General features: G+C 43.3%; 1 protein-coding gene across 27 annotated transcripts in view; it reads right to left on the minus strand.

Moving 5' to 3' along the window:
* The window catches only part of LOC134212491 (nuclear receptor coactivator 2), a 530556-nt gene that overhangs the window by 343781 nt on the left and 161957 nt on the right, over window positions 1-24818 (minus strand). For 13 of the 27 annotated variants that reach the window (XM_062690422.1, XM_062690421.1, XM_062690415.1 and 10 more), the window contains exon 1: window positions 6443-8311. The exons of 6 other annotated variants lie outside the window; for them this stretch is intronic. The gene's annotated coding sequence lies outside the window, so the exon portion shown is untranslated. Of the gene's footprint in view, window positions 1-6442; window positions 8312-8501; window positions 8912-24818 lie in introns of those variants that run through there. 8 more of the 27 variants (XM_062690402.1, XM_062690398.1, XM_062690400.1 and 5 more) reach the window with 8 other exon arrangements.

The raw sequence follows: 24818 nt of genomic DNA on the forward strand, positions 1-24818 counted from the left end.
TCCACGAACCACGTAGACCGAAATTTCACTTTTCAAACCACCTTCCCCCCTAGTAGACTTTCGTAGACTTTTTCAAAACCCCTCCTTCCCCCCATGATGTCTACGTAGACTACGTAGACCAAATTTTACAAAACATCATATGTGTTAGGAAAAATATGGAAATCAACCACGTTTTAGGCAATTCAGCAATTCAATTCCCGTTCCATGTAAAAATTACAACAAAATTCGAATTTCAAACTTAACAAAATCACACTGAATGAAATCCAACAAAACAAAAATCAAATTTAATCCTCTGTCCATAACTCCTGAAGTCAAATGTAAAAGCAAATTAGGTTAATTACTGTTGAATTCAATTCCTCATAGAGGTGTACACCACCACTGCCGACATTTTTGGATCGGCGCGCCACTGATAAAATCTTCCACGCATCTGACGCATCTCAACGCCGGTTCAAAATTGTAAAAATCGTGAAGTTTCAGAATTTAGAAAAAAAATTCGAGTCAAAATTTCGAGAACGTCAAGTCTATATTCCAATAAGTTTTGCGTGGAAATTTAGTAAAATTTCCCAATTGTTAACCTTGAAATACTCCAAAGAACTCTCCGTGATAATTCCGATGCTTTTCCAGAAAATTCCATGCAATATCCCGCTGAATAATCATCTGTTGAAATCCCAAGATTTTTCTTCTAAATTCCAAAAGTTTCCCCGTTAAAAAACCCGAATAATTTTCCGTGAAAATTTAGGATTATTTCCCGAGGTAATTTTTAGTCGGAAATTCCGAAATATTTCCCGTGGAAATTCAGAATAATTTCCTACGATATTTTTTAATTTCTCTTGCAAATTTGGAGCAATTTCTTGAGGAAATTTAAATAAATCTTATGGACATTCCAAAAAATATTTTCTGAATAATTTTCGGTGGCAATTATGGAGAATTTTCAGTTGAACTTTTTGTGAACTTCTTGTAAAAAAATCGAATAAATTTTCATGAAAATTAGAAAGACTTTTTTACAAAAATTGTAAATATTTTTTTTTGTGGAAACTGTTTTTGGTGGGAAATTCAAATAATTTCTCGTGGAAGTTTTCAACAATTTATTTAGAAATTTCGAAAATTTTACATCGATAATTTAAAAGAATTTACATTAGAACTGCCGAAGAAATTTACGAAGGAGAATTTTCCGCGGGCATTTCAAATAATATTTCTTATATTTGCAAAGAATTCCTCGCGAAAATTCCGAAGAATTTCCGAAATTCAGCAAAAAATTTCGGGGACTTCCCAGAAAATCTCTAGTGAATATTCTGAAGGGTTTCTCCCGGGAATTTCGGAGAATTCCCTTTTACAAGTTCCAAAGAATATCTTTTGGACATTCCAAAGACTTTTTCTTTGATATTCAAAAATGCTTCCTTTGTAAATTCCAAAAAAAAAATCCGTTAAAGTACGACATAATTTCCATAGTTTGCAAAGAAGTTCCTGCCGAAAATCAAATGAAATTCTAGTAGGAGTCTGCAGTAAAATCCAAGTGAAGATTTTGAAAAAAAAATCTAAAGTTTTTATAGCATACTTTGGAGAATTTTCCTGCTCAACACAGAAGAATTTCCTGGTGAAATCCATGATAGTTTTAGGCCGTAGCTCAGACTTTTACTTGAGTGAAATTCATTAAATTTTTAAGGAGAAATGCAAGAGATTATATCGGTAAAGTCTTGCAAAAAAAACCGGAATATCCTAGAAATATGAAACAAGTGAACTTCGCACGAAGCTGATGAATAAATCGCTTTTAAAAAATATAAAATCAAAAAGATCACGTAGACTTTTGGTATACACCGTTTCCCTTCGTAGACTATCGTAGACTTTTTCGAAACCCCTCCCTCCCCCTCAAGAGTCTACGTGGTTTATGGACAGCCCCATAGGCGTCCAGCGCTTCGCAGGACGCTTACTGTTAACATTATGCTACGCCGTGTTATGTACGACAAAGTGTTCTTTTGAAGAAATTTTTATATCTCCCGCAGAAATAACTAATAAAATAGTTTTTGCTCTTGAGCACTTACAAATTTGCCATTCGAGTTTCCTTCTCTTGCAGTTTTTTTTGCCTCGATCCTAATTTTAAAATTGTTTATTCCTACTTCTTAAACAAGCTAAAACAGTAAAATTTCAGGGGATGCGACGCGAGGAGTTAACTCCAAAAACGAGCAGTGGGTAATGTTTTAAACATAACCGCGAGTAGACGTAGGACTTATATAAACGTAACTTATATACATTTAATTTTTGAATATATGGGGTTTGATTATAGGTATTGATTTTGGAAACAACAACTTCCATGCTTTGTAGAATTTAGAATTCAAGACAAAATTTTCAAAACGACTTATCTGCTTTTGTAAACAAAACTTCAAACGACGATTTGACGAATCTGATAGCTCTCCCACGCAAACCAACACCATCAATAGGTAGCGGAATCCTTCACCTACCTATTGATGGTGTTGGTTTGCGTGGGAGAGCTATCAGATTCGTCAAATTGCCGTTTGAATCTTTGTTTACAAAAGCAGATAAGTCGTTTTGAAAATTTTGTCTTGAATTATTAGTAATTTGTTTATTCAAAACATCTGGAAATAAAACTAATAATTGAATACATAATCAGAATTGCTTCGTTTCTAACTATTAGGCCCTTATTTACTCAAGTAAATGTAGGGCATTTATAGATTTCTCATTGATGATAGCATTTAAAGTTTGAAAATTCTAATAATCAAATGTTTAGACTTGGGCGAAAGTTGCTATTTTAAGGAAACTCTCCCGTTTTCCATCTCATTTTCATTTATTTAGTTAACATCTAAACAGATAACACTGAATCAACAATTTGACGCCACAATGCACGGTTCAAGGCCGCATCTCTCCATCCTCGGATACGCCCCACGCTCACCAAGTAATTTTGCACCTGGTCTGCCCATCTCGCTCGCTGCGCTCCAAGCCGTCTCGTACCTGCCGGATCGGAAGCGAACACCATCTTTGCAGGGTTGCTGTCCGGCATTCTTGCAACATGTTCTGCCCATCGTACCCTTCCGGCTTTAGCTACCTTCTGGATACTGGGTTCGCCGTAGATTTGGGCGAGCTCATGGTTGATTCTTCGCCGCCACACACCGTCTTCTTGCACACCGCCAAAGATGGTCCTAAGCACCCGTCTCTCGAATACTCCGAGTGCTTGCAAGTCCTCCTCGAGCATTGTCCACGTTTCATGTCCGTAGAGGACAACCGGTCTTATAAGCGTCTTGTACATGACACATTTGGTGCGGTGGCGAATCTTTTTCGACCGCAGTTTCTTCTGGAGCCCGTAGTAGGCCCGACTTCCACAGATGATGCGCCTTCTTATTTCACGACTAACGTTGTTGTCAGCCATTAGCAAGGATCCGAGGTAGACGAATTCCTCGACCACCTCGAAGGTATCCCCGTCTATCGTAACACTGCTTCCCAGGCGGGCCCTGTCACGCTCGGTTCCGCCCACAAGCATGTACTTTGTCTTTGACGCATTCACCACCAGTCCAACTTTTGTTGCTTCACGTTTCAGGCGGGTGTACAATTCTGCCAGCTTTGCAAATGTTCGGCCGACAATGTCCATGTCATCCGCGAAGCAAATAAATTGACTGGATCTGTTGAAAATCGTACCCCGGCTGTTACACCCGGCTCTCCGCATGACACCTTCTAGCGCAATGTTGAACAACAGGCACGAAAGTCCATCACCTTGTCTTAGTCCCCGGCGCGATTCGAACGAACTGGAGTGTTCGCCCGAAATCTTCACACAGTTTTGCACACCATCCACCGTTTTCCATCTCATTGAACATATATTTATCTTATCGTCAAATAAACAAATACAGCAACAATTTTGTTGCTTTATTGCTAACATGTGTGCTAACTGCTGAAAAAATCATAAAAATAAGAAACAAGTCAAGGAGCAGTAACCCTACTAAAATAGAGGAGGTTCTTCTAATACGTCAACGAAAAATTGTTTAATGTTGTGGCTCCAAACTCCTAGTCAACGTCAAGTTTAATAATATAATTTCTCAGAAAATAAAAACCCAAGTATCAGTATCAAATAATGCTTTTAATAATATTCTATACTGGAAATTATTTTTTGCGGACTTTTCCTAATCTAAAATGGATATCAGCACCATTGCTGATTGCGTATCATTTAATTGTGTGCCAAAGGTACAAAAAAGTAGTGGAATTAAATGGAATAGTACAAACTTGTCTTATAAAATTTATCATTAAATTGACAATGCCTTCTGCGAATAAATGAATGTAATTATTTTGAATCTTTTTTTTTTATTTTCTCAGCGTAGTTAATTTATTTTTTAATGAATAATCAGAACTGTTATGGTATTGTTGTTCAGTACCAACCACAACTTAACAGTCATATACCATAACTCTTTCCCATCCCGGAAGGATGTGGATTATAGTACTGGCTGCAGATCAAGAATCCGTCAAGAACTCATTTAATCATCGATTTAAAAAACAAAAAAAATTCAAATTTTTGGGTGAAAAAATAGGATATGCGACAAAATCAGCTTATTCAAGAGTTTTTTTATTTCCATTTTTTTATTTGTTTCTCAAAGTTTATGCATTGATAAGGTAAAATACGTTGACAGAACCTGTAATTTCTTGTCAAAAAGGCTTACAAAATTCTTGTCAGCTACTCAGAAATAGTTCATAATAGAGTATAGGCGGTGAAAGTTATTTCATGAAAATCATTGTTGTTTGCGGTATTATTTACAAAAAATTAAAACGTGATAAAATCCATTCAAAAACGTGATAAAGGCGAGGGTAGACAAAATCGGGGAGTGACAAAATCGGGTCAATGCTGTAGTGACATTCTTGAATTGGAGGAACCTTCTAAACTTGTTGTCATACAAGCTGTGCAGTAACGGCCTTCTAAAAGTTTTCGGCATCTATTAAAATTCTTTCCATAGAATTCTCAGATACTCGATGAGACATGTGAAATAAATTTTGTTGCAATTCAGTACACCGAAGGCCATTCAAAACGTTCTTCAGTTCAGGTCGCCACATCAGCAAACTAAAACAAATGTATGCCGAGTTTAAAACTTAGCTCAGGCAATTTTGCTAAGTTCAAGGATATCAGATGATTATGTGAAAAAAATTTGCTTGCATTCTAAAATTCGCGAAACTTTCTAAAGTGGTAATCGTAGGATCTATGCAATCATGGTCTCCAAAATGTTCTCGACATCTATCAATATTTTTTTCAACAGATCATTAGATACCTGTCAAGATATGTGAGACCTACATAAAACATCTTCAGAACCACAGTAGAATTGCCAACGCATTCTTCAGACTTTTAACTCTTGATATTTCTAAAAAAATGAAGGATTCAGAGATAAAAATGAATTTACGCTGCTGAGAAACTCAACATTATAAACTGGACGAATCGTCCGGCCGAAAGTTAAGGTTTATCCGAAAGTTTCGGATGTCTCTGTTTATTGTTTCAGGTCTTCTTCTTCCTCTTCTTTGCTTTCTTTTGTGCACACACCTACCTAACTGGACTGGCATCGCAGCCCATATGTCCACCTAATTCTATTCATACTCCAGTGGAGTTTACAATCATGCTTGCGCTCTCTTATTTATTGACTGTATTTGTAATTGTCTTACAATTAGAATTCGTTTGTGTTTTTGCGTCCGTACACTTTTGAATTCGTTTAAAGTCGTATAAACTATCATTCCTTTAATATTTAGAGGGTGTGGATGGGGTGGGAATCGAACTCATGACCATCTGATTTAGAGTCACACGTGTAGACAACTACTCTACGGACCCCCCTTTGTTTCAGATCAGTTTTATTAGAATTAAAAGATCGTGTGTTTTACTTCAACAAATCATAACATATGGTCGAATGACATGACGTCTCGCATTACATCCGATTAAATCTTAATGTTTGAACAATGGTACCGTGATTATGCAAATATTGTAATCCATTAGCTGCTCGGAATTGAGTTTCGCACCAAAATAAGTCAAGCTTGGGATGACTGCCACACTATACATCAATAGCCATATACCACTTCCTGCATCCAGAAAAAAGCTTATAATCTTCTCCATTAAAAGCCACCGAAATGTAAATGTCTAAAAATAACTACACCGCATAGGCTCGCAATTTATAGCAGAGCTTTGTGGAAATGTAAGAAGATGAATTGCACACAACATTCCTTTTTCTAACTTAATTTCTATCCGAAGCAAATCCGGTATTGATATTTTTCGACTCCGTTCTGTATATGCCGGAATACTAAATCTTTTCCTGAGAACAGAGCTTTCCAATTGAACACCAAAATAAACAAACCTTCAAAAGCCACAAAAAAAGTAAACAAACAATACCCTTCAAATCAAAACAAACCCCCTTCTATCGTTATGCGATTTCCTAAAAGCAAGCGCATCACCTCTTTCCGCTCATTCCATACTAACCGATTCCAAAGAGTAATCCCAAATTTTGAGGCACTGTTTAAACACTTTTCAGCCGAAGAAATATCACCCGTATCTCTGCACTATATCAATCCGCCCTCTTCTTTTCGATGCTGCTTCCACTTCAGTTGTTGTTGCTGGTGCTGTTGTTATGGTTGTTGTCGTTGCCGAGGTTTTGTTGTTATTATTTCAGAATCATAAACAGACCTCACTGTCGTCGAGATTGGAATCAAAATATCGAACGCTGCTCTTTATTCACCACCACTTGCGCACAGATATGCGGATCGTCGCCACAAGAATCACTCCTAAACACTGCGCAGAAATAATAATCATCAACAAACACCGAATGCACACACCACTTCCACCGAAGGGAACGGATCTCGCCTTGGATTTTTGTTTTCTTCTATTCGCCTAAATTCCTGTTCCCGTTTGCCACTTCCTCTTTCCGGAAACGAATACACACACTTTCGGCTATTCTTCTCTGTGCTTCACCACTTTGAGGCTTTTTGCATTTCGTGCTCTATTTTGGATTTCTAGCTCACTGACACAGCGCACTTGAAAATTTCGCTGCTTGCTTTTTGGTTTCATTGAAAAATTAAATAGGTATCGGTTTTCTCCTTTCTGTGCCTTCACTTAGCTCACTTTTCACCGGGATTTTTTCAACTCTATTTTGGGGTTGGCTATTTACACTTGATTTCTTTGCATTTGCTGCATACTTTTCACATTTGCGTTTTCTCTTCGCTAAATGGTGACACAAAAATATTCCTACATTTTTCTCTAATGAAATAAACTTTGTTCTGCCGAACCTTCCGCTTAGTTAAGTGCGAAGATTGTGCTTTCTTTCAACGGCTGTAGCGGCACACCACAAGGCTTATCGGGAAACCACAATTCACTTCTGCTGATAATGGATTGGAAGGTTGTAAAATTGGTTTCACGAATTGTTGCTTCCTCTTCTTCCAATGTCGGTTCACATACTGTTGGGATCTTATCTCTTCGAGATTGCCTTTGGCTTTAGATTCGCTTGTTTCCAACTCCGGCACCAGATGGTCATCGCATTTCAATAAAATTTATCCATATTTCATAACGTGTTTAATGCTTAGCAAAAATACAACATCCGCTTATCACTTTTTTCAACATCATTTGATAATTTATAACCGTTGTAACATGTAATTAAGAACACCTTCTTTTCTACTTCTGTTTGAACCGAACCGACTTATTTATCCGGGTTTGGTTCTCTTCTGCTTTCTCTTGTTTCTTCCTCCGCGGAGCATTCCACTACAGCGGTACATTCCTGTCGAGGCCTTCCCTGCGGAACAAGTTGCATTTAATCATTGCCTCTTCATCCACATTGCACAATCCTTCAGTGAAACATACTCCAGCGATTGCCGCTGATTGCTGCTGCATATGTCGTCGTTTTCGTAGTCTTGGCCGTTGCTGTTTGCCACATAATCTCATACCTTCGCACTCGCAAAGGCCACTTCCTCCACACCGCCGCCCCACTCTCAGGTCGGCGATTGTTGTTGGTCGGCAGGCCTGGCAAAGCTATTACGTCGTCCGTCGAGAGACTCGTTTTCCTTTTCGTTTCTTCTCTTCCGAGGGTTTTCGTGACGCGCGCGCGAGCTCTACCAGCTCCTTCTCTATGTACAACAAAAACAACACAGCGGACTTAACTCCGTGCTGCTGCTGGCCGCAAGAACAAGTTTTGAAATATTTTTCACTTCCCTTCTATATCCACACACTGTCACACTGGCTGTTATTGCCAGGGTGCCCTTAAACGTCAAATGTTTCGAAGTTAACAACAACAATACAGATTCAGAGGTGATTATCTTTTCATTGAATGGTCAAAGTGATTTCACTACTCATTAACTTTTGCTAGCATAATCGTGTAATATTTAGACAAATTTCAAGTGGCTATTATTCATGTTTTAACACGGAATAGCTATTTCTTAGTAGCCGAAACATAACTCGAAATGCACAGATTGCCAAATATTGTTCAAATCATGTGAGCTACGATTCATCTACGACTAGTTGATGGAGCCACTATGCCCCTGGATACTGCTACCACTACCAGCTCCACTATCACCATCACACTACAGAACCAATCATCGACCGATTGCCGTCTTTCGCTGGTCGTTCACCAAACTATCCATGAGACGATGATTTTTTTTTCGGTTTGGTCATGCGGAAAACTTCGCAATCACTTCATTTCACTCAAATCCATCAGAAAGAAGCGTAATCGTCGCGACAAACTGTCATCCTTCCGTCCGAACGGAACACGGATTCGAATCCCGCAGACGAAGTGCAGAGGCAGAGAGAAACACAAATTCGGCGGATCACGCACGGAAAACGCGACACGAACGGTATTGGTAGGGGGGGTAGGCGACGAAAGGTAACCAACCACACGGTGTGGGTCACACAAAGTAACGAACGACGTCTCGCGCGGATCGTCCCAACCGATTCACATGACGTACGAACTCAAACTGAGAGCGGTCGGCTGAGTGCGACGGCATCGACGGTATTTCGATCGAACCGACCGCGTCGTGTATACCCGTCGGTCGTTCGTGGCTCGATGTTTGTACACATGAATGGGGAGCTGCCGTTGAGCGACCGTGATAGATGGAGAGAACAGTGTGCACAATGAGCGATGTTGGACGAACCGATCCCGCAGCTCAATGAACTCATTGAGTGCGGAGAGTGTCACGAGCAATAACAGTGTTTGATGTGATGGGGCTGCTCACCAACACCACCGGTGAGTGTGCAAAATCCGTGGAACGGGAATTAATGGTAATAGGGTTGGCAGTGGAAAGTAATTGGTATTCAACAATCAGCTGATGAAGATCGATAATTGAAGCCAATACTTGTAAAACATACGGGCGTCGAATGTTATTACAATTCTGTATCCTTATCTTACCAAATCGCTTAAAATTTAGCATGAGCGTGAGCATGATGGTCGTATCTATCTATCTATCTATGATGATCGTACAGTCTGTGTTGTTGCACCCGTCAATTTCCAGTCTCTCAGCACACCGACCGAACGCGCATCTTCCTCGATTGCACACAGCTAGCAAATGCGGGGTCTACCCCGGAGCCGATGTCTTCCAGATTCTCTTCTAAACATTGCTTTTGCTTTTGTTCTTTCTTCTGGCTAACGCAAAACATGTCCAGCCCATTGAAATCTGCCGTATTTTATCAGCCTGCCGATGTCTGCATTTTCGTACAATTGGTACAATTCGTGATTCATGCGTTGGGGCCCTCCTTAGCCGTACGGTAAGACGCGCGGCTACAAAGCAAGACCATGCTGAGGGTGGCTGGGTTCGATTCCCGGTGCCGGTCTAGGCAATTTTCGGATTGGAAATTGTCTCGACTTCCCTGGGCATAAAAGTATCATCGTGTTAGCCTCATGATATACGAATGCAAAAATGGTAACTTGGCTTAGAAACCTCGCAGTTAATAACTGTGGAAGTGCTTAATGAACACTAAGCTGCGAGGCGGCTCTGTCCCAGTGTGGGGATGTAATGCCAATAAGAAGAAAGAAGAAGAAGTGATTCATGCGTCATTCATCATTTTCCACCACGTCGCCAAGTACTGAACGCAGTAGTCTGCATCTTTTAACGTCCATGCTTCGTGGCCGTACAGGGCAATGACTTTAGCTAGCTGCTAGACTTTAGCCGGCTACGCAAACCATTGAAAGTCGTACTTGCAGCCGCAAAACGTCTTTTCACCTCGCGGCTTAAATAATTATCATATGCAACAAGGGGGACGCATTATCTCCCTACAAGCCATTTTGCAAGCGAAGCTATCAAGCCGCAGTTTCTCCGGAGGACTCCAAGGGAAGCAAGCGAATCCAGTTTGGCGTTCTCGGGACGCTTGGTTTTTCCCCTAAGAAAGAAGTGGGATTCAGCCTCGAGCAGCAATGTGCAGTACAACCAAACTCAACAAACTGTTGGGGACACCAACTCGGGTCATAAGTCCCAACAGATACAGCGTCCCGAGCACTCCAACCCAGGTGGTAGGACCTACCACTACCAGCATCTTTCTCAACCTTGTACAGCTCTCCCTAATGGTACCGCTTACCGACCCAAACGCCGGACCAATCAAGAATCTTCTTCCCATCACAGCGCTCTTGACAATACCCATGGACTCCCAAAGCGCCATTTTCCCCATCGATCAGCGCAAAACATTTGAGACATTATCGCCCTTACCTAGGTCGGATTCGGAATCAGGAAATACTCCTGCCCACTTTTCAATTCCTGAGCTTCCACTGAAGGTCAATTTATGCCTTTAGTGGATTATCAATGATTTCCGGAATAACTTGCCAAACCTATAACTATCGACGAATAACAGTTTACCATGGACCATTACTTTCCAAGAAGTCAACCATGTTTCCTCCGCTGCTCCGGATCGGTCCCTCGGAGGGAAGTACAAGTGGATATGTTAGGTAGGTTCAAATATCCGGCATTCTGTTGCGATAGGGATCCTTCGGGAGATCCCCTTTGATGTCCTCTAGATTAGCGAAGATCTCCCAGTCGTAGGAGCCCGACTCCAAGGAAACATTCCCATCGGTGTAATGAATGTTTACCTCCCATGTGGAGCAATCTACGGCATTAATCAAAAGGTTGGTAGTATTATCAGCGAGGCCCCCTCTTCTACTTGTGGGAGATATGAACTCCCACCATCCGACAAGGAGGGGGTAGAAGGTCTGATCCTCGTGGCGTCTCCTTACTCGAGACTTTCGAGGAGGTCGATCTCGTTCCCCTCAGTGATGGTAACCCTTCCTTTTTCAACGGCCACTCCCCAGTCAACACAAAATAGTATATGATGCAACATTATTATGCAACTGTGATCGCCTCTCCCTCCACTTTCACTAAGAGACCTCGATCCGCCCAATCCGCCGCTGAACTGTGGTGGAAAGTCAATGCGTTAAGTGGCAAGTGTAGATCTGTCCCCATCCACATCGATTTACAAGACCCCATCCACATAATTGCCGGACCTACTAGTTTCTCCAATAAAGCAGCCCTTTTCATTCGCTGAGCTCACCTTCGCTCTTGCCAGAAGCAACGGGAAGTTTTCTGGTCCGGATGGAATAGCTGGAATGCTGGAAAACCTTACCCCTACCGCAAAAATAGTATTCCTCGACCTGATAAATCAAGCCTGGACCTATCCAGCCTTTCCTGACGAGTGACGCCTCAGCCACGTTATTCCGATTCCAAAACAGAATATCTCCTCCCGCGACACCGCTGATTACCGGCCTATCCCACTGACCTATTATCAAAGGTCGTCGAGAGGTTGGTAAACCGCAGGCTGCGTGAAAAACTTGAAGCTGAAGGAAAATTTGGCTTCCGCCAACAAGCCTTTCGCCCGGGGTACGGGCCAGCTCGTACTTCGCCAGATTAGGAAACGTACTTAAAAGTGCATTCGACCAAGGTAAACACGTCGATCTCGTTTCTCAGGATATTTCGAAGGCGTTCAACCGCACTTGGATCCCACTAGTGCTGAAGCAGCTAGTGAACAGGGGTTTCACCGATAACATTTTATCTTTAGTTCACAACTTCCTCTCACGCCGGTCCTTCCGGGCCCTTATCGGCTACTCCGCCTCCAGGACATACCAGGAGGAAACAGGAGTCCCGCAGGGGCGGTGACCCTGTTTCTGGTTGTAATGAACGAGGTCTACAATGACCTACCAAAGAACATCTACGTCTTTGGCTACGCGGAAGACTGTCTGCTTCTGATCGACGAAGACACTCCGGCGCGAACCAGTATCTCAACCCAAGCAGCGGTTAGTGCAGTTCATCGGTGGGCCTCGTCGGTCGGTTTCATCATGTCGGAAGGGAAAAGTGTCTCAAAATGAATGGGCAGCCGATCCCGACCCGGAAACTCGTAAAGATCCTCGGAGTGTCATATCATATCAACAAAGTCAGCTGGAGGAGTTTTCCTCACCGACCAAAAGGAATTTGATTTTAGATAATCTTTCTTAATAGAACAAAGCATAATCGTTTGGCGTCGGTAGCGCAAAATGTTGACCTGGGTCTTCGCCGCGTTGATACAGATCTTCCAGCTGGTGAGGTACTCTGTCAAGGCATCCAGGCCTCGTTGGAGTTTTGCCACTAGCGCTCTGATCACTCTACCGTTGTAGACGATGGAGGTGGCATCTGCGAACAGAGACAGAATGCCGCCTTCTGGAGGTTCTGGCATGCCGGAGGTGAACAGATTGAAAAGCGGGGGCCCGATGATGCTGCCCTGGGGGACGCCTGCGACGATATTATGCGCATTGGAACTCGCTCCGCTGATTGAGACCCGGAATGTCCTTGCCGACAGGTAATTGTTGATGATTTTCACCAGATAGCTGGGTAGATTGTAGCGTTGTAGTTTGTACACCAGGCCATCATAGGCGTAACTAGAGCCACGGTCTAGGGGGGCCATGGCACCAGCTGGTGGGATGTAATTTTCAAAGGCGATTTAAAGCACTGTGCGCATGGATTGCAATACAGTAAAACCTCCATGAGTCGATATTGAAGGGACCATCGACTCATGGAAATATCGAGATGTGGAATAGAAAATTCTTGGAAAGCTATTTGAAGGAACCATCACAGCAACCCAAAAAATATTTTTACTATGGCATAATTTGCTTTCATGAGTCGATATCGAGTCATAGAACATCGACTCATGGAGGTTTGACTGTAGAAATTGTTTGACTAAGTTTATCGCTCATTCGTCCTAGAACTTACATAAAACAAATCGCGAATAATACAATTGATTTCCAATGATGCTGTGATTGCTTCAAAACGCTGTGTCTGTGTCAACTTGTCTTCTCCATGCTACTAAATGTGGATAAGTGTGTAATCTAAGATTCAAGAATCTTCTTCGAATTATCTATAAATGAAATTCGATATGAGTATATTTCTGAAAGTTTTCAAGCATTTCCATGATTACTTAATGCATAAAGATCTCGATTTTTTTGAAACTTGAAATTTTTGAAACTCTTTAGATGTGGAATAAATTTCACGAAATTTTGTCATAATCAATGTAAGTATTCATGCAATTCCAAAATGTATGCTATGTGCTGAAATAGTTAAGTACCGATGAACACAAATTTGGAATCCTAAAGTGTTTTTTATAAGTCATAAATTCCATGAGTCATAAAATTATGAGTCATAAATCAAATTCCACTGGAATTATTCCAGCATAACATAGGGTTTTTGTAGTTACTGACGTTAGGAAGAGACTTTATTATGGTTTTCTGAATAGGTGAGAGATTTCTCTGCAAAAATCAAAGAGACTTGAGAAGCAACCAAATCGATCTGAATTGTGCTGCAAAAGGAATGTTTTCTGATACGAACTGGTTTCTAAATCTATTTTTTTTATCCTAAAAAACAAATTCTAACTAAAGCAGGCACAAAAGAGTTTTCCGATGATCCTTATGAAATCGCCAACAAATTAAATGGAACAAGATCTTTTGAGGATTATAAAAATATTTCTTTAACGCAATCTCTGTTGTGAGTGCGAAGGTTGCCTAAGTTTTGTCCTAATACTTTCAAAGGAATGCGTTGTTGATTTTTCTGTCATTGTAACAAAGATTCTTAAGTTTTATAATTTTATATCTTTCTGTGCCAGAATTATATAGCGAGAGCAAAAAGCTCCATAGGAATTTGATGAACTGTTTTGCGGCATACCTTGCGATTAACTCGAAGATTTTCGAAAGAATGGTCGTTCGAAATTTCATTGACCCGATTTGTGCACATGTGCTCATTTTGATGTAGTTGCTTCAGTCTTTTTTGAAGCGAATGGTAGTTTAATAGAACAGAAATATTTATATCTTAATACAATTATGTTTTTATGTTTCTGCGACCAGGATACTAGTCAAACAAATGCAGAACAAATTTATTATTTTAAGCTAGCAACTGAATTAGAAGCGGCATTGATTTAGCTTAAAAATCGAGAAAATGTTCCCGGGGGTCCAACTTAAATATTTCGATGCTTTGCTGAACAAATGGTCATAGATGTGATAACGCAACAAAAAATATGTTTATAGAATTCATAATCAAAATTAAGAAATATATAGGAAATATGTAAATGAAATAAAAACTGACTAAGTTTGAATTACTTTTCAAAATTTTCTGGGGGGGGGGCACAAGTAGGTCTGGAGGGGGCCAGGCCCCCCCCGGCCCCCCTTATTTACGCCAATGCAGGCCATCATGTCATACATTGTCGAACGCCTTCTCGACATCGAGTAAGGCCATGGCGGATGTTCCATGACCAACTTGTTCCGTCTGATGATGTTAGTAACTCGAGACAGTTGAAGATCAGCTAGAGGTTCCGAAAGAACGGAGCACTCATGTGTTTGAGCTCGAGATTCAAGATGCTGTCGAAGCCTGGGGCCTTCATGTTCTTCGGTGATCTGAAATAGACCGTCAATTAGCTAGCTGAGATCTCCAACTCCTCCGAGAAGTCGTTGGGATTCAAATGGATGTTGTTAGCATGCTCGTTGACGGCTGTTTCGTGTGGACTGATGATGTTCTGTCCAAAATTGTGTGAGCTGACGAAGTGACGACCTATTTCAGCGACCTTCTCTGCAGGAGTTATCAAGCGATCCTTAGAGCCATTATTGTCTAGTGGGATCAAAGGTGGAATGGGCCGAGGCTTGGATTTTAGTATTTTGGTCATTTTCCAGAACGGCTTTGCATACTCTGGGAGAGTGCGTTTCTTATTCGAGAAATCGTTATTTTTGAGGTCCACCATTCTGGCCTTGATAATTTTTGTGATTCGATTGCAGCGTGCCTTAAGCTCAGGCAGTCCAGTACGCTGAAACTGCCTGCGAGTGACATTCCGCAATTGAATCAAATCTTTGGTGATTGTATCGATGTTTAGGGAGTTTCTTACCTGCCGAGCCGTCGGTACATGTTGCACTCGGGCCACCGAGATCGCCTCCTCGATGGAACGCAGCTCCCGATCGATTAGTTCAGGCATCAACGGCCGCGCCTCGTAGTCGACGTTGTTGTCCATGCACCTTTGTAACCGGCCCAGTCAACTCGGTGGTAGTTTCGCCGGAAATGCTGCTGCCGATTGACCGAGGAGCCCACTTTCGCCACAACCAGGTAGTGATCCGAACTGAGCTCCTGGTAGACGACCGGCTGCGAGACGTGGTCGTTCATGTTGGATATGTATAGGTCGAGGGTTGCGTGGACACCGGACCGACTCAGGCGAGGGGGGAATCCGGGCTCAAGACCGTGTTGTGGCCTTCGACACCGATGGCCTCGATCATACTCAGCTGGAAGCTTGGCAGCAGGCGACAGTTGATGTTATATCGAAGTGCAATGGCCACACCACCTCCCCTGGACGACCGGTCGAGTCGAACGATACTGAAATTCGAATTTCTCCTCGAGGAAATCAGCCAATTCGATGATTTTGCTCTTGAGTGAGCAAGCGTTCCAGTTGACCAGGCCCACTCTAGCAGCCATTTTCAATAATGAGCCTGCCAAGAGTGAAGACCTGGTCGAAACGGGTTTTGCAGCCGCGCAGCCGAGTGGCGAGCTGTGCAAAGATCGGCATCTGCTGCTCCGGAGCGGAACAGATTCTTCCGGCTGCAGACGGAATCCAGGAGAAGGAAGTGGAGGCCATTCGCTGGAGGATGGAGCTGGTGGTGCTTGAATCGATGCTGCTGCTGTGGCCAGTCGCTTGTGCGGCTGAAACGGTGGAAGTACTGGTACCGCTCGTCGGGGAGCCGTAGCAGGAAAGTTCACTTCGTCGATCACTGGAACATGGTTCCTTTTCGGATTGGCTTTGGTGGATGCTTTCCTTCGGATTGTTCCACGTTTCGGACAGCCTTTCGTAGTGGCCCGATGTTTTTCGCCACAGTTGGCCCACTTTGGATCGGCTACCTCCATCTTGTCGCACTCATCCGTCGGGTGCATTTCGCCACATTTGTTGCAGCGCGCGGCCATGTGACAATTCCGGGTGCCATGTCCGAAGTTGTAACATTTGGTAGACTGTGTCACGTCCCGGTATGGTATCGCTCCCAGCCGACGACGGTGTAGTTAATCACTCCGACCAACTTCAGATCCTTGAAGGTGATGGAGCCATATTCTAGATGGACCAGGTAAAGCTGGTCTCGATATTTTTTCGCCCTGTTGTGGCGAGCGATTTTGTGGACGGTGACATGTTTGAGGCCACTGCTTTCTAGCTCAGTGATAAGCTCTTCCTCCTTCATATCGTGAAGCCCTCGCTGCACATCCTTGAGCGGCTTTGTGCCAGGGAGGTCATGAGTGTAAAACTCATACTTGTGAACCTGTAGGAACTCCACGATAGATTTTCTGGTGATCTTGATTAGCCGGTGGATCGCCCTTAACGAAAACAGGCGGGCACTTCTCCATCCACTCAGTTTGCACCTGCGGCAGCTGCGATTGCTGCTTCTTTCTCTTTTTCGGCGGATTGTCGGCGTCATCAAGCGGCAACGGAGAAAATACGTTGCTCTGCAAAAGCAGCTTCGAGGGGTTGCCCGCGCCTCCAAGAGCAGTACGCTTAGGCACTTTTCCCGCGACCGAATCGGCCACCGAGTCTCCCATGACGGATCCGGGAGAAAATAATGCCAACGCGACGAAGCGAAAACGTAAACAGCGAACGAACGAGAAAAAACACTTGGAAAAAATGCGCGAGCAAAATACACGTCCGTGCGTGTTGCTGTCTTGAACTGAAATGTTGTCTGTCTGCCATCTTTTCATCCAATTCTGTTTGAGCCCCATTGAACAAACTCGATAGGGACCTCCACCTGAGTCTCTATTATACACCCATGGCAGTCTCATCTATGATGGTCGTAAAATAATTAAAAGATATATAAAACTTGACATGACACAAATATGTAAAGAGTTTTGTACTGTTAAAGGTATTCGATCTCAAAACAAAAGTTTGCTTGACAAGAAAAATACTTGGCGGGTTTCCTAGGCAACTAGGATTTTGCTATAAATCTGGACACAGCATGTGTCAAAATTAGATCACCATAGTTGATCCGCGGCTATAATAAAAAGCCGGTCATCGTAGCACTGGGCCAAAAGGCCCGTACATTACACCAATTTGATGTCCGTGTTGGGGATGCATGAATGGGATTGATTAATTCTGACTATTTACCGGGTTTGGCGAGAAATTAAATTTTCAATAGTTTAATGTTGATAATCAATAGTGTCGATGATTTTTTTGTATAAGAAAATCTTGGATACCCAATTCCTGGAGGAACTTCCGGAATAATTCCTGGAGGAACCTCCGGCACATTTCCTGGAGGCACTTCTGGCGGAATTCTTGGAGGCACTTCGGATGGAATTCCTGGAGAAATTTACGATGGAATTCCTGGAGGACCTTCCGGTGGAACTTCTGTAGGAACTTCCGACGGAACTCCTGGAGAAGTTTTTAGTGGAATACCAAGAGAATAACAGGAGCAATTTCAAGGGGGAATTCCTGGATGAACTTTTGGTCGAATTTCTCGAGAAACATACAGCGGAATTTCTGGAGGAATTTCCGTCAAAATTTCTGAGCAGAATTCCTGTATGAACTTCCGGAAGAATTCTTGGAGTAACTACTAAAGGAATTCCTGGAGGAACATCCAGCGAAATTCTTGGAGTAACTTCCGGAGGCAGCAGGGACTATGTCCAAGGGCTTGACGATCCCTCCCCAGGCCATCTGCGAGTTGTGGGGCTTGCGTAGGATGTGGTGGGGTTTGACAGTGTGCCCTGGTAAATTCCTATAAAAAGCTGCATGTATCCGCAAGTAGGCCCCACCAAAGCGACAGTCCTGACACGACGGCCCTCCGACGAGACAGGAGGTTTGCGCAGGCCCAATTAGCCGCCTGGAAAACCAATATTTACGAACAATATAAGAGATAATGCGACTTGTCGGACCGGATAGTCTGCACACCATATCGAATGATAACGGCCAACGATGCATAAACTTTGCAGCCTCTCGCGGAACGGTAGTCCGAAGCACCTTTCCCCGCAAAAATATCCACAAGGCCACATGGAGATCACCTAACCAAGAAAAGGAAAACCAAATCCACGTTATAATCGACGGTAAATTCTTCTCCGACATCACGAACGTCCGCACTTACCGCAGTGCGAATATTGAATCCGACCACTACCTCGTTGCAGTATGCCTGCGCTCAAAACTCTCGACGGTGTACAACACGCGTCGAAGTCGGACGCCGCGACTTAACATTGGGCGGCTACAAGACGGTAGACTAACCCAAGAATACGCGCAGCAGCTGGAAGTGGCACTCCCAACGGAAGAGCAGCTAGGCGCAGCGTCTATTGAAGATGGCTGGAGAGATATTCGATCCGCCATTGGAAGCACCGCAACCCCTGCACTAGGCACCGCACGGTGCCCCCGGATCAGAGAAACGACTGGTATGACGGCGAATGTGAGCAGTTAGTAGAAGAGAATAATGCAGCATGGGCGAGATTGCTGCAACACCGCACGAGGGCGAACGAGGCACGATATAAACAGGCGCGGAACAGACAAACTCGATTTTCCGGAGAAAAAAGCATCAGCAGGAAGATCGAGACCGTGAAGAAATGGAGCTACTGTACCGCGCTAATAACACACGAAAGTTCTATGAGAAGTTAAACCGTTCACGTAAGGGCCACGTGCCTCAGCCTGATATGTGTAAGGACATAAACGGGAACCTTCTTACGAACGAGCGTGAGGTGATCCAAAGGTGGCGGCAGCACTACGAAGAGCACCTGAATGGCGATGTGGCAGACGAAGATGGCGGTATGGTGATGGACCTGGGGGAACGCGCGCAGGACAGGATTCTACCGGCTCCGGATCTCCAGGAAATCCAGGAGGAGATTGGCCGACTGAAGAACAACAAAGCCCCTGGGGTTGACCAACTACCAGGAGAGCTATTTAAACATGGTGGTGGGGCACTGGCTAGAGCACTGTACTAGGTCATTATCAAGATATGGGAGGAGGAAGTTTTGCCGCAGGTAATGGATGGAAAGTGCTGTGTGTCCCATCTACAAAAAGGGCGATAAGCTGAATTGTAGCAACTACCGCGCAATCACATTGCTGAACGCCGCCTACAAGGTACTCTCCCAAATTGTATGCCGTCGACTAGCACTAATTGCAAGGGAGTTCGTGGGGCAGTACCAGGCGGGTTTTATGGGCGAACGCTTCACCACGGACCAGGTGTTCGCCATTCGCCAAGTACTGCAGAAATGCCGCGAATACAACGTGCCCACACATCATCTATTCGTCGACTTCAAAGCCGGTACGTGGAGGAGGCGAATGAACCACGAGTTGCATCAGCTATTGGAAGAACCATCCATCGTTCACACCGCGAAAATCGGACGACTGCGGTGGGCCGGGCACGTAGCCAGAATGTCGGACAATAACCCGATGAAAATGGTTCTCGACAATGATCCGACGGGCACAAGAAGGCGAGGTGCGCAGCGGGCAAGGTGGATCGATCAGGTGGAAGATGACTTGCGGACCCTCCGTAGACTGCGTGGTTGGCGACGTGTAGCCATGGACCGAGCTGAATGGAGAAGACTCTTATATACCGCACAGGCCACTTCGGCCTTAGTCTGAATAAATGAAAAATGAACTTCCGGAGGAATTCCTGGAGGAACTTCAGAATGGGTAAACTACAATTTCATTTTTGATTATATTTCCACAAAGGCTTCAAACAGCGACCATGTCCTTACAAATCTTCTTATTATGTCGTGAGTATCGGACTACAACGTATCACTATTTTATGATAATTTTGTCGACCAGTCAAAACCCTGGAAGATAAAGTTCGAAAACCGCTAATCAGGGAATCACACACCACGTACTGCACGACAATTAAAATTACTAGAAGTAATCAATTTAATTGACTTTCACTAAGTAACAGCCATTTTATTCTTCTGCTCAGTAGTTGATGAATTAGAGGATACGTTGGGGCAAACTACGGACAACACACGAGGTACAAACTTCATGATGTCCAGCTTATTTGAATGCATCGCATGTTTCGTAACATGGATATCGTTGACAGAACATTTTTTATTAACTAAATCGACCATCAGTCTGTCGTCAAGAGGCAAAACGCGTACGGTAATAACAGCAACTGACAATAGTTCGGGATTCCTGTTGCTCCTTAAGATTAAACGGTGTATAAGTGTAAGTACATAACGGGCACGGGGGTGTTGATTATAGTCAGGAAACCTGGACTATACTCGAGAAGGACCTACAATCAGTTCGAGTTTTTAAAGCTTGCAGACAAATGAAGTTTGGAAGCAAAAGAGAAGTCGTTATCTTGTTCAACTTCTCGTGTACCATAATCAATTCTAGCAGCTCATAACGCATGTTGATCCTTAATTTTCTCTTTTTTCAAAAGTGCTGATAAATATCGAAAGGGACAGGCAGTGCCGAATTGCATTATGAATAGAAAGAAAATTGTAGTGAAATTTCATGTACGTTCCTGATGAAACGTGTTAATACAAACAGCAGTAAATATACCCAAGAAGCTTTTGATAAGCATCGTTTGTCCAAGTCTCCACCTCTTTGAATTCCTCTACAAACCCTCGATCAAGTCCTTACTTATGATTCAACATTACTATTACTGCTTTAGCAGCTGAGTTCATATGAATGATGAGTAGCCCACCTCCTTCGTGCATTACACGCGCATTGTAACACAACCTCGCGGTTTCGGATCCATCGAGCAGCTATTAAGCCTGTGTTCAAGAGCAGAGAACCTGCAATTTGGCTCCAACCAACTTCGGCTTTAGTCAGCATTCCGAGAGCATGTAGTGCTTCTTGACGCCCGATAAAAGGAAGTACGATCCGACTGAGACTGAGGCCCAACTACCCATCTATTTACCGACCGACCAACCAACCAAGCAACAACACTTGTAGGAATAGTTTGGCCACCTCCGATACCCATCCCCGTGCAGGCCGTTTTCTCCTCACATCGGTTGTCGAAACCCAAGCCGAATAGCGAAAACAAGGCATGAAATATTGGAAGGCATAATTTGCCTAACATCGACATCGACCGAAGAGAGTGAGCCACGGCACCACACAACAATTCTAAGTATTTTTAGCCGCGTGTAATCAACAAAAATCCGAAAGCATCAGCACTTTTGAGTCGCTCAGCGCTCCGCGGTCGGTTGGTGGTGAGTGTTCCATCGCCAAAACCTGCCCAACATGTGTACGTTTCGTTCCAATGCCACTTAACGTTGAGTTACCAACTCGCGAGAATGGGGCGGCTTCGATGGGGAGGTTGGTCGGTGGCACTCGCTCGATTTGATGAAGGTTTTGGTCGCCGTTGCCTATGTTGTTGGTTGGTCCGAGCTGTGTATTCGTGCCGCAAATAAACATCTTAGTTCATCATTCACCAGTGATGTCAGGTTTCAGTCGGTTAGACCCGTACATCTTGTTATGCCTTAGCTATCGATACTGTGGATTACAAATGAGCGGATAAACGGTTTGGTAATTCCTTTTGAGAGTGCTTTGTAAATTGTTTTTCAGAGTATTAAGCGAACAAAACGTTACATGTAGAGAAGTCTGACTTTTTTAAAATATAATATTTGATCCATTGTTAAAAGCATGCTCATATATCAATAATATTCGCAAACGAGCAACGACTTATCATAAAAAAGAGGCACAAATGAGAAATATTTACTGTACATGTACAAAGAGTGTAACGGTTTTGACCAATTTGGCTACAAATTTGACTTCGGAAAATGTATTAAAATATATAAAAAGCAGTACACCTTCTATTAGAGCACCTCATCAAAACATCGAAACTAGACCCGGATTTGAATCCAAAAGTTCTCTGTGCAGTCTTATTAGTAAGCGAGCATTTCTCTGCTGACCTACGGAAGGTCAAAATACTTTTTGGGGGTAATTAAGTTCATCATTCATATGTAAGAACGAACCTTTAAAACTTTAAATGATTCAATCGAGAGGAATTTTCCGTGGAAATTTTATTGAAATTTTGAAAAATAAATCCCAATGAAAAACCGAAATTCTGAAAAAAAAAATCCCGATGGAAATTTCAAGAACTATAAACGGATATTCCGAAAAATCCCCCGTGATAATTTGGAAGAAAATGAAAAAGATGCTAACAGCGCCAATGACCAAACGTCAATTTAAAGCAATCGTGATAAGAGCGCCGCTTGTGGTTGCTCGACCACCTACAGAATGTTTGAACTAATCGTTGAAAGGGTGAACGATAGATTTGTGACTGGAGCATCACCAAAATCGCATTCACTATCCGACTTATTTTCGTAGCGAATTTCGGACATCATCACATTTTCTATAACAAAGAACATCGGCCACATCATCGATGAAGTGCCCAGCCTACACATGAATGGCATCATCTAGCAGCAACAGCAGCATTGCCGGCTAATTGGCTGGTTGGTTGGCACCATTGCCTAGGTAATGTCTGAAGGCGGGATGAATTTCTTTTCCACCTGTGCACTTGGTGTTGCGTTGATTGTAGCTCGAGGGGCAGTGAGTAGCCTCACCCAGCAGCGAACGGCGAAGGTTGCTGGTAGTTCTGCTAATTGAATGAGCAAACTCAGCTTTCCTCCCTGGGCAGTTTGTGCTGACGACAACGGCCGACAACGACGACGCGACGGGTGAGAGTTGATGGTAAAATAAGCGGAACTGTATTTTTAACTTTCGATGGTTTTATTTTATTTTCGGTTGACGAAACGAGATTTTTCGAAAAAAGGGAAACAGCATTAGCCGACTGAATGTCTGCTGGTGTTTGATGGACCGCGCGCGGTGGATCTAACTCAATTGCGTCAAAGCTCAGTGGGTAGACATTTATGACACGCATTCCCAGCTACGCAGGTTTAAGCAGTAACTTGGTATGACAATAGGAAGGTGATCCACATCGTAGAAACATCACGAGAGAAAGCATCATCGAATTCCGCGAGTTTACAAACAGATGTGGTATGAGAAACTTGTTCGCACCAGGGATCTCACATAACCAACTTCTGCGTACCTGACAAGGATGCTTTGTTTATTTCTTGTTTAGATACACCTTAATGGGGCCCTCCTTAGCCTACCGGTACGATGCGCGGCTATAATTTGGAAACTGTTTCGACTTCCCTGGGTATAAAAGTATCATCGTGTTAGCCTCATGATACACGAATGTAAAAATGGTAATTTGGCTTAGAAATCTCGCGGTTAATAACTGTTGGAGTGCTGAATGAACACTAAGCTGCTAGGCAACTCTGTCCCAGTGTGGGAATGTAATGTCAATAAGAAGAAAAAGATACACCTTAATATTTAAAGTTCAAGGTTCTTAATTCATCTTTTAATTAATCAAAATACCGTGTTTAGCTCTGCGTCTCCACAAAAATCACAGGAAGGATTATTAGTTAGTCGGTGGGCATCGTTGGATCTGGATTCACTCTGATGAGCGATAGAGTCGTGTCATTCTTTCTACACAATGATTTTAACTAACCATGACTCGGCCACACAAAGCAAAAATGCACACTGAGCAGGAACACGATCAAACGCATATCAATTGAGTTACATCTCGACCGCACATAGATCGGTCGACGTGTCAATTAATCGAAGTGAGGGCTGCAAAACAGTGAAATGACTACATGACAGGCCGTCGAACATGATCTGTTCACTATCAGAAAGAATATTTCCCGGCACTTTTTCTTGTTTCGGGAATTGGGACAAAAAATGCCGCCTTCCCCGAGATTCCCAGATTTTTTGTAATGTTCTAAAATTTTGATTATACCGTGGAGTACCTAATTTCGCGCACTTAAGATCTTTTTTTTTTTTCTTGAGCAAGGGTAAACGGAAATCTGCAACCAGACACCTGAGGAGGTACTCAGGTAGTGTGGGGATGGGTATGTCATGTAACTCTTACCCGACCCACTAAAACCAAAACCCTTTCGCCAGTCCGTACCCCCGGCCCGCAATTAAGCAATACATCAGGGGGGGACTATTGAGAACGCTCACGCCTATGCTAACGCACTTGACGTCAATACACACAACATCGACTTCAAGGGTGGCTACCTCACCACCCGTCGATCGCAAGCTATGATAGTAACCTAACGGTCCGTATCATAATCTCACGTTGGAGACGAGCACGCCGACAACAACCACCGCGCGTGAACCGCAATGACCTCTATATCTACATACTGAGGTCCCCCCAGCCCACCCGCGACATGTTGGTTGTCGGGGTGAGCAAGGTGTTCACTGCATCACAGGTGCCCTTACTGCACTCGTTGGTTTTGTTCAAGACGCCACCACCGCTGCAGTTTCGACATGATCTGTTGAGATGCTGTGTTCACCGCATTCCATATAGCTTCTTCCCAGCACATCCTCTCGACGAGGTTGTCCGGGGTTGTATCCATACCACTAATAAGCAGCATGGTATTGCGTTCTA

The sequence above is a fragment of the Armigeres subalbatus genome, chromosome 2 (genome assembly GCF_024139115.2).
Source record: "Armigeres subalbatus isolate Guangzhou_Male chromosome 2, GZ_Asu_2, whole genome shotgun sequence".
Lineage (NCBI taxonomy): Eukaryota > Metazoa > Arthropoda > Insecta > Diptera > Culicidae > Armigeres > Armigeres subalbatus.